The 11,108-nt window shown below is 40.0% G+C and overlaps 1 non-coding gene across 1 annotated transcript; it reads left to right on the forward strand.

Moving 5' to 3' along the window:
- The first annotated feature begins 10,739 nt into the window (after positions 1-10,739).
- On the forward strand, positions 10,740-10,847 carry LOC130977282 (small nucleolar RNA R71). Its single transcript, XR_009084982.1, has one exon. It is a non-coding gene; the product is annotated as a small nucleolar RNA R71 (small nucleolar RNA).
- The last annotated feature ends 261 nt before the right edge of the window (positions 10,848-11,108 follow it).

The raw sequence follows: 11,108 nt of genomic DNA on the forward strand, positions 1-11,108 counted from the left end.
CTAGGGTTTACAGAAATAAGTCTAAATGCAGAAATCCACTTCGGGGGCCCACTTTGGTGTGTGCCTGGGCTAAGCTTGAGCTTTACACGTGTAGAGGCTTCTCTTGGAGTTAAACGCCAAGTTGTAACGTGTTTTTGGCGTTTAACTCTGGTTTGTGACGTGTTTCTGGCGTTTGACTCCAGAATGCAGCATGGAACTGACGTTGAGCGCCAGTTTGCGTCATCTTGATTCGAATAAAGTATAGATTATTATATATTGCTGGAAAGCTCTGAATGTCTACTTTCCAACGCCATTAAGAGCGCGCCATTTGGAGTTCTATAGCTCCAGAAAATTCATTTCGAGTGCAGGGAGGTCAGAATCCAACAGCATCAGCAGTCCTTTTCAGCCTGAATTAGATTTTTGCTCAGGTCCCTCAATTTCAGCCAGAAAATAACTGAAATCACAAAAAAACACACAAACTCATATTAAAGTCCAGAAATGTGAATTTTGCATAAAAACTAATAAAAATATCCCTAAAAGTAGCTAGATCCTACTAGAAACTACCTAAAAATAATGCCAAAAAGCGTATAAATTATCCGCTCATCACAATACCAAGCTTAAATTGTTGCTTGTCCCCAAGCAACTGAAAATCAAATAGGATAAAAAGAAGAGAATATACTATAAATTCCAAATTATCAATGAATATTAGTTCTAATTAGAAGAGCGGGACTTGTAGCTTTTTGCTTCTGAATAGTTTTGGCATCTCACTTTTTCCTTTGAAGTTCAGAATGATTGGCTTCTATAGGAACTCAGAGTTCAGATAGTGTTAATTGATTCTCCTAGTTAAGTATGTTGATTCTTGAATACATCTACTTTTATGAGTCTTGGCCGTGGCCCTAAGCACTTTGTTTTCCAGTATTACCACTGGATACATAAATGCCACAGACACATGACTGGGTGAACCTTTTCAGATTGTGACTCAGCTTTGCTAAAGTCCCCAGTTAGAGGTGTCCAGAGCTCTTAAGCACACTCTTTTTGCTTTGGATCACACTTTAACCACTCAGTCTCAAGCTTTTCACTTGGACTTGCAAGCCACAAGCACATGGTTAGGGACAGCTTGATTTAGCCGCTTAGGCCTGGATTTTATTTCCTTGGGCCCTCCTATCCATTGATGCTCAAAGCCTTGGATCCTTTTTACCCTTGCCTTTTGGTTTTAAGGGCTATTGGCTTTTTTTGCTTGCTTTTTCTTTTTCTTTTATATATTTTTTTGCCATTTTTTTGCAAGCTTTTTTTCTTGCTTCAAGAATCAATTTTATGATTTTTCAAATCATCAATAACATTTCTCTTGTTCATCATTCTTTCAAGAGCCAACAATTTTAACATTTATAAACAACAAGATAAAAAATATGCACTGTTCAAGCATTCATTCAGAGAACAAAAAGTATTGTCACCACATCAATATAATTAAACTAATTTGAAGGATGAATTTGAAACTCATGTGCTTCTTGTTCTTTTGTATTAAAAACATTTTTCATTTAAGAAAGGTGAAGGATTTATGGAATTATTCATAGCCTTAAGACATAGACACTAGACACTAATGATCATGTAGTAAAGACACAAACATAGACAAACATATAGCATAAAAACCGAAAAACAGAGAAATAAGAACAAGGAATGAGTCCACCTTAGTGATGGTGGCGTCTTCTTCTTGAAGGAACAATGGCTTCCTTGAGCTCCTCTATGTCTCTTCCTTGCCTTTGTTGCTCCTCCCTCATAGCTCTTTGATCTTCTCTAATCTCATGGAAAATGATGGAATGCTCTTGGTGTTCCACCCTTAATTGGTCCATGTTATAACTCAAGTCTTCTAGAGAAGTATTGAGTTGTTCCCAATAGTTGTTTGGAGGAAAGTGCATCCCTTGAGGCATCTCAGGGATTTCTTGATGATGAGCTTCCTCATGCGTCTCTTGAGATCCATGGATGGCCTCTCTTGTTTGCTCCATCCTTTTCTTAGTGATGGGCTTGTCCTCTTCAATGAGGATGTCTCCTTCTATGACAACTCCAGCTAAGTAGCATAGATGGCAAATAAGATGAGGAAAAGCTAGCCTTGCCAAGGTGGAGGGCTTTTCGGCTACTTTGTAGAGTTCTAGAGAGATGACTTCATGAACTTCTACTTCCTCTCCAATCATGATGCTATGGATCATGATGGCCCGATCCACAGTAACTTTGGATCGGATGCTAGTGAGGATGATGGAGCGTTGGATGAAATCCAACCATCCTCTAGCCACAGACTTAAGGTCCAGTCTTCTCAATTGAATCGGCTTGCCTTTAGAGTCTCCTTTCCATTGAGCTCCTTCAACACATATGTCTATAAGGACTTAGTCCAATTGATGCATGGAAATTTGTCTCTCAACAAATTTTTCTTCGACAAGTATACCGAATTATCTTCAAGTAAAACTCACTATAGAGTGAGGTCAAATCCCACAAGGATTGATTGGTCAAGCAACTTTAGTTAGAAGAATATGCTAGTTGAGCTAAACAGAATTGAGGTTAAGATGCAGAAATTTAAGTGACTGGAAAGTAAATAGCAGAAATTAAAGTGCAGAATCTTAAATGGGGAATTGGGGTAATGCTCATAAAAGTAAATGGTAGAAATTAAAGAGAATGGGTAAGATCAGAAATGGGGAGATCATTGGGTTTAGGAGATGTTGCAATTCTCCGGATCAAGTTCATTCTCATCTCTTCCTCAATCAATGCATTCATTGATCTCCTTGGCAATCTTAAGTGATTGGATTCCAATTCCTTGGTAATCCAATCTCTCAAATCTTGATCAATAGCCAATTCCTTGGTCAATTCCTCATGAGAAGAGATGAAGTATGGTCACTGATTATACCACATGCATTCCCAAATCAAGTATTGGTAGGATTATAGTCACATATCCATCCAAACCTAAATTGGTCCAACATGAGAAAGCATTTCTAACATGATCTCTTCATTCCTCTTCCAAGGTTCTGAAGAGATCCAATTATGGAGAGTTTCTTTTCCAAGACAACTAACCAATTGAATTAAGATTGAAAGCTTTCTAGTAAAATCAAGAGAAAAGATAAAAGAAGAAGAATGAAAACTAATATTGATCCATCAAATTACAGTAGAGCTCCCTAACCCAATGAAAGGGGTTTAGTTGTTCATAGCTCTAGGAATCAAAATTGGCAGAAAAGAAGAATCCATGCTAGAAGTACAGAAAAGTAAATATGCAGGAATACATTTCTGGGTGCGAGAACGTTAGTGGCATTCACCTTTTCCACTAACGTTCCACCTTTATATCCCCATGTTATTCTCAACGTTAGAAGTCTTAACGTGACTTCTAACGTTCCTTCTCAATTCTTGGCCAACGTTAATGGGACTCACTTTTCCCATTAACGTTGGCTTGTGCCCCTTTTCGCAAACGTTAATGGGAATCACTTTTCCCATTAACGTTGCTTGCCTCTTGCCCCCTTCGTTAGGTCTCATGTTAGCTTAGCTAGCGTAGCTCTTAACGTGGGCATCTATCACCTTCGAGAGCGTTAGTGACACTCACCTTTGTCACTAACGCTCCAATTGCCTTAAGCCCCTACGTTAGAACCCACGTTAACTAAGTTAACGTGGCTCTTAACGTAGTAATGAAGCCATCACCCAACGTTAGTGACAAAAGTGAGTGTCACTAACGTTGGCTCTTTGAACACCACTCCACGTTAACTTTCACGTTAACAATCTTAACGTGAGAGTTAACGTAGGCAATGCTAATGATCCAACGTTAGTGACAAAAATGAATGTCACTAACGTTGGCATTGTTGATCCTCTTCCACGTTAGAGTTCACGTTAACTTAGTTAACGTGACTCTTAACGTGGGGCATTGCCTAGTTTCCCAACGTTAGTGGTGTTCACTTTTACCACTAACATTGAGGAGAAACGTTATTGGAGTTCACGTTTCTCATTAACGTGGAGTCCTCTTTTTCTTCTACGTTAAGTACCACGTTAACTTAGTTAACGTGGCTCTTAATGTAGGCTATGAATGGCTTCGTAGGCGTTATTGGTGATCACTTTTCTCATTAACGTTGTAAGCTATTTGCCATCCCACGTTAGTAGTCACGTTAACTAAGTTAACATGAATGCTAACGTGATTCTTCCATGCTTCATTTGTCCTGAAATCAAACAATTAAAGTGCATCAAAGCTCTAGCCAAAGTCATGAGATTATGCATCATTAAATTATCATGTAATTCTTGCAAAAATCTCATGAAATCATGCAAAATTCACAATAGTTGCTTAAATGAAGGTGTAAGTGTATTTTCACCCAAACTTGCCTTGTTTACAAGGAAAATGCATGAAACTACCCTAAAATAGTAAAGAAAAGTTCAATGAAACTGGCCTAGATGCCCTGGCATCACAACACCAAACTTAAAGCTTGCTTGTCCCTAAGCAAGTACTGAAGCATAAGAAAAATGAAATGAAAGAACAAGAAGATAAGATGGAAGTAGCATTCATGGTTCATGGAGTTTCATGCATAGCAACTTAGGTTCTTTCCTTTTAGGTTTCAAGCCTTTATCAAATCCCTAGTCACTCTCTTGATTGCATCCCTTGAGGCTTCTTTCTTATTGATCCTTCTTTTTTTTTCCAAAGTTTATTTTTCTTTTTGCTAGGTGCTTTGTAAAAATGCGACTTTTTATGATAAGCTTTCAGCCAACACTCCCAAACCAGTTGGTTTTAAGGTGCTAGGTGTTAAGACACCCCTAAGGACTTACTTCCTCAAGTCTCTTTCCCTCATACATACACACCACAGGCACATGGTTTGTTATTCTTTCTTTCTTGAGACCTTGGTGTCCAGCACCTCTTTGGGTTACTAAGTGCTCTGTAACAAGGGTTACTCTTGATAGTGGACTTTCAGCTGATAATCCCGGATTAGTTAATCCAAGTTACCAAGTGATAAGGCACCCCTAAGAGCTTATTCATCCAAGTATATCCCTTGTACATAAACACCACAGACACATGCCTCAGTTTTGAAACCCTTGGTGCCTAGCATTGTTTCTTATTGTGTTCCCTTTCTTATTTTCACTTGTATTGCTCTTCTTTTTTTTTCTTTTCTTGCTGGGATCTTATTGTTTAGCTAGCCTCAAAGAATGTGTCTCAAACATAGGACTTAGGATGGATAGTTGCTTTCTTTCCTTTCTTGGTGAACCAACTTAGCTTACTAATCATCCTACCACAAACATTCAGAATGCACTTTACAAAATAACTCCACTCTCATTCTTTTCATAACATTTTCTTTTTGATTAACTTAAAGAGACAAGCATACAAGTAAAAAAGGTGCAAGTGAACCTTCAAGACATTAGGCTCAATAACATAGACTTAAACAAGGAGAATTGAAGACAAAATTGAAAAGGTTCCAACTAACGAGCAACTATTAATCAAAGGTGCATTTGGACTTCCAGTTTTAACATTCTCAGCACATGGAATTAAGTAACAATACAACCTTCGGGTGATGGTTTCTAGTTGTCCTCCTCTTTGTCATCATCCATAGTCTTTGCTACTTTACTTCTTTGGATGAAGGTGCACCATTTCCTCATAAGGTTCCTGCAAAGTTATTGGAAGTTGCTTGTTCCCGAAGCACTTGAGAAATAGTTAGCTTGCATGTATGCTTGTGAACTTCTGAACTGAATTTGGTGTGTGAACACCAAACTTAGTTCCTTGCCCAGTACAAAAGTTTGCATACATGCAGAGAACCTCATATCATGTTGTTAACAAAACAATTCTTAACTGGAGACTAAACTACAGCTAAGTGGTTCCCTTGATTGGTTGGAGCTAGCAATGTGTTTTGGGGGTGTAGTGTGATTCTAACTAATATCTTTGGTGGGACACCAAACTTAGAATTACACTTTCACTCTTGGATTGTTTTGGTGTGGAACACCAAACTTAGCTCCTCGCAATACAAGGGAAACAACTTGTGATCTTTATTGAAATGAAGATGAAAAGGAAACTACCTCAGGTTGGGTTGCCTCCCAACAGAGCGCTCTTTCAGCGTCGCTAGCTCGACGATTCCTCCATTACTTGAGATGATACTTTACTCTGGGATTTTCCCCCATGTTGCCCATATAATGCTTCAGCCTTTGTCCATTCACAGTGAAAGTCCTCTCTGAACTTTCATCCATGATTTCTATGTGTCCATATGGCGAGACTTTTGTGACAAGAAAAGGTCCGGACCACCTTGATTTGAGTTTTCCTGGGAACAGTCCCAATTTGGAATTGTAGAGGAGTACTTGTTGTCCCTTTTCAAAACTCCTGGGTGCAATATGTAGATCATGTCTTCTCTTCACCTTTTCTTTATAAATCTTGGCATTTTCGTAGGCTTGCGATCTAAATTCCTCCATCTCTTGCAGCTGCAAGATCCTCTTTGCACCAGCAGCAATGCTGTCAAAATTTAGTATCTTGAGAGCTCAGAGAGCTTTGTGTTCCAGTTCAGTGGTAAATGACAAGCTTTTCCATACACCAGTTGATATGGGGACATTCCAAGTGGTGTTTTGAATGCTGTTTGGTATGCCCAAAGAGCATCATCCAGCTTCTTCGACCAATCCTTTCTTGATGCACCCACAGTCTTTTCCAAAATCCTTTTTAGCTCTCTGTTGGATATCTCAGTTTGCCCACTTGTTTGGGGATGATAAGGTGTGGCAACCTTGTGTTTTACCCCGTATCGTAGGAGGAGCGCTTCTAGTGGTCTGTTATAAAAATGGCTCCCTCCATCACTGATGAGTGCTCGGGGGACTCCAAAACGGCTAAAGATATTCTTCCTGAGGAAGTTCATGACCATCTTGTTATCATTCATTGGAGTTGCAATAGCCTCTACCCACTTGGAAACGTAGTCCACTGCTACCAAGTTGTACTTGTTTGAATATGAGGTTGGGAATGGTCCCATGAAATCGATTCCCCACACATCAAATAGTTCCAGTTCCAAGATGAAATTTTGTGGCATCTCATTTCTTTTGGGCAAGTTTCCAGATCTTTGGCATTCATTGCAGCTCTTTACTAGTTCTTTGGCATCCTTAAAAAGGGTAGGCCAAAAGAATCCGCTTTGTAACACTTTTGCTGCAGTTCTGTCCCCTCCAAAATGGCCTCCATAGCATGAGCTGTGGCAATTCCATAGGACCTCTCGTCCTTCTTCTTCCGAGACACATCTTCTAAGGATTCCATCTGAACATTTTTTGAAGAGATATGGCTCATCCCAAACAAAATATTTTGCATCATTTATGAGCTTTCTTTTTTGATGTTTATTGATCCCTGGAGGTAGGGCCCCGGTTGCCTTGAAGTTGGCAATGTCTGCAAACCATGGTGCTTTGTGAATTGTCATCAATTGCTCATCAGGGAAGAGCTCGTTCACACTTGTATCATGTGTTCCACCTTCCTTATGACGGATTCTGGATAAGTGATCTGCTACCTTGTTCTCCACTCCTTTCTTGTCTCTGATTTCAATATTGAATTCCTGCAACAATAAGATCCATCTTATTAGTCTTGGTTTTGATTCTTGCTTGGCAAACAAATATTTAAGTGCTATGTGATCTGTGAAAATAATCACTTTAGCACCAATGAGATATGATCTGAACTTGTCACATGCAAAAACTATTGCTAGCAACTCCTTTTCAGTAGTGGTATAGTTTCTTTGAGCATCATTGAGGACTTTGCTAGCATAGTATATCACATGGACTAAGTTATCTTTCCTCTGCCCTAACACGGCCCCAAGTGCAAAATCAGATGCATCACACATCAATTCAAAGGGTAAGTTCCAATCAGGTGGGGAAATGATAAGAGCAGAGGACAATTTCTTTTTCAAGTTTTCAAATGCTAGCATGCATTTCTCATCAAAATTAAATGGTGTATCAGACATTAGGAGATTGCTTAAGGGCTTGGCTATCTTTGAAAAATCTTTAATAAACCTTCTATAAAAGCTAGCATGCCCCAAAAAGCTCCTAATTGCCTTGACATCACTGGGTGGAGGTAACTTTTCAATTAGCTCCACCTTAGCTCTGTCTACATCAATGCCTTGATTAGAAACTTTATGGCCAAGAACTATTCCCTCTGTCACCATGAAGTGACATTTTTCTCAGTTCAAGACTAAGTTGGTTTCTTGACATCTTTTCAATACCAAGGCAAGATGGGTTAGGCAATTAGGGAAGGAATCTCCAAATACTGAGAAGTCATCCATGAAAACTTCAATGAACTTCTCTATTATATCTGAAAAGATGGAGAGCATGCAGCGTTGGAAAGTTGCGGGTGCATTACATAGCCCGAATGGCATGCGCCTATAGGCAAACACTCCATATAGGCAAGTGAATGATGTCTTCTCTTGGTCTCTTGGATCAACCACTATTTGGTTATATCCTGAATAACCATCTAGAAAACAATAATATACATGTCCCGCAAGTCTTTCCAACATTTGATCCATGAAGGGAAGTGGTAAGTGATCTTTTCTTGTGGCCTCATTAAGCTTCCTGTAGTCAATACACATTCTCCAGCCTGTAATGGTTCTTGTAGGGATTAGCTCATTCCTTTCGTTGGGCACCACAGTGATTCCTCCCTTCTTGGGAACAACCTGAACTGGACTGACCCATTGGCTGTCTGAGATTGGATAGATTACTCCTCCCTGCCACAACTTCATGACTTCTTTCTGCACTACTTCTTTCATTGCTGGATTTAACCTTCTTTGGGGCTGAATGGAAGGTTTGGCACCTTCTTCTAGGAGTATCTTATGCATGCATATGGCTGAACTGATTCCCTTCAAGTCAGTAAGTGTCCATCCAATGGCATCCTTATGCCTTCGTAAGACTTGAAGTAACTCTTCCTCTTGTTCTTGGCTGAGAGCTGAATTTATTATTACTGGATAGCTTTTATTTTCTCCCAAGTATGCATACTTGAGAGTGGTTGGCAGTGCTTTAAGCTCCAATTTGGGTGCTTCTTTTCTTTCTTCCTTCTCTTCTAGCCCACCTTGAACATGTATTTCAGCGGCTGCAACTTCTTCGCTTGTTGCTAACTCCTCTTCTGTTGATGCTTCAAGCTCTTCTTCAAGAGTTTCTTGTGCCAAAGCTTCTACTGAGTCCAACCTCATACATTCTCCCAATGAGTCATGTGGGTATCTCATGGCCTTAAACACATTGAATGTCATTTTCTCCTCGTGTAATCTGAGGACAAGTTCACCCTTTTGGACATCAATAATGGCTCCGGCAGTGGCTAAAAATGGCATCCCAAGGATGATGGAGGTCATAGCTCCTTCCTCCATGTCTAGTACTACAAAATCTGCTGGGAAATTGAAGTCTCCCACCTTCACCAACAAGTCTTCTACTACCCCATGGGGAAATTTGAATGACCTGTCTGCTAGTTGCAGGGCCATTCTTGTTGGTTTGGCTTCTTCAATCTTCATCTTTTTCATCATTGCTAGAGACATTAGATTTATGCTGGCTCCTAGATCACATAAAGTCTTTTTCACCGTGATTTCTCCAATGATACAAGGGATTTGGAAACTCCCAGGATCCTTCAATTTTTGAGGTAATTTGTGTTGGATGATGGCGCTGCATTCTTCTGTAAGTACCACAGTCTCATTGTTCTTCCAGCTTCTCTTTTTGGTCATCAACTCCTTCAAGAACTGGGCATAGAGTGGCATTTGCTCGATTGCTTCAGCAAAGGGTATGTTTATTTGTAATTTCTTGAAGATCTCCAAGAATCTTGAGAATTGGTTGTCCTCTCCCTTCTTCTTTAATTGCAGCTGCTGTGGGTATGGGGCCTTTAAGGGGTATGGATTGGGCACCTCTCTTTCTTGATGTGACTTGGGGATTGAGGTGTGAGCTTTCTCATGTCCCTTGTTTTCTTCATCCAGTTCCTTCTCTGGTGGTTTCTTGTGGGTCTCCTTCAATTCCTTCCCACTTCTGAGGGTGATGGCCTGATATTCTTCCCTTGGTATTGAGTTAATATTGCTGCAATTGTTGTGCCCAGGGGTTTGCTTGAATAAGAATTCAATCTGTGTTTCCAGTTTCTTGATGGCAGCATCTTGATTCTGCATGTTAGATTGCACTTCTTCCCGGAAAGCTTTACTATCTTGAATTTCTTTGCATAGAATTTTGAGTAGAGCCTCAATCTTTGAAAGCCTATCATCTGTGGATGATGGTGGGTTGAGATTAGGTGGTTGAGAAGGTTGGTTAGATGGATGTTGGTAATATCTCTGTGAAGTGTTTTGATGAGTGGCATTGTTGTTGGAGTTGAAGTTGGAACGTCTCTGATCTTGTCCTTGGTCTTGTTGGTTTCCCCATCCAAAGTTGGGGTGATTTTTCCATCCAGAGTTATAGGTTTTAGAGTATGGATCATGTACTTGTCTAGGTGAATTTCCCACATAGTTGGCTTGCTCCCAGTCACCTTCTTCTCCTATGTTTACTCCTTCATGAGTTGGTGATGAGGTGATGGCTGCTGCAACTTGGTTCTCTTCCACCTTCTTGGTAAGATCTGCTAGCTGCTTGGTGATCATCTTGTTTTGGGCTAACAGTACATCCATGTGGTTCAGCTCTATTACTCCTCTAGTGTTACTTCTTTCAGAGGCATAGAAGTAGTCATTCTCAACAACTGTTTCAATGACATCTATGGCTTCTTCAATGGTTTTCTTCTTGTTTAAAGAACCTCCTGATGAATGATCTACAGCCTTCTTTGACTCATAGGAAAGACCTTCATAGAAGATGTGAAATTGAACCCACTCATTAAACATCTCTGGTGGGCATCTCTTTGTCAAGTCTTTGAATCTCTCCCATGCTTCATAAAGTGTCTCACCATCTTGTTGCCTGAAAGTCTGTACCTCAGTTCTTAGCCTATTGATCCTTTGAGGAGGATAAAATCTTGCTAAAAACTTGTTCACCACTTCTTCCCAATTAGTCAAGCTTTCCTTTGGGAAGGATTCAAGCCATTTGGATGCCTTGTCCCTGAGTGAAAAAGGGAACAAGAGCAACCTATAGACATCGGGGTGGACTCCATTGGACTTCACCGTGTCACAAATCCTCAAGAAGGTGGTCAAGTGTTGGTTACTGTCTTCTTGAGCACCTCCTCCAAATGAGCAATTATTTTGCACCAAAGT

Source organism: Arachis stenosperma, chromosome 4 (assembly GCF_014773155.1).
Source record: "Arachis stenosperma cultivar V10309 chromosome 4, arast.V10309.gnm1.PFL2, whole genome shotgun sequence".
Lineage (NCBI taxonomy): Eukaryota > Viridiplantae > Streptophyta > Magnoliopsida > Fabales > Fabaceae > Arachis > Arachis stenosperma.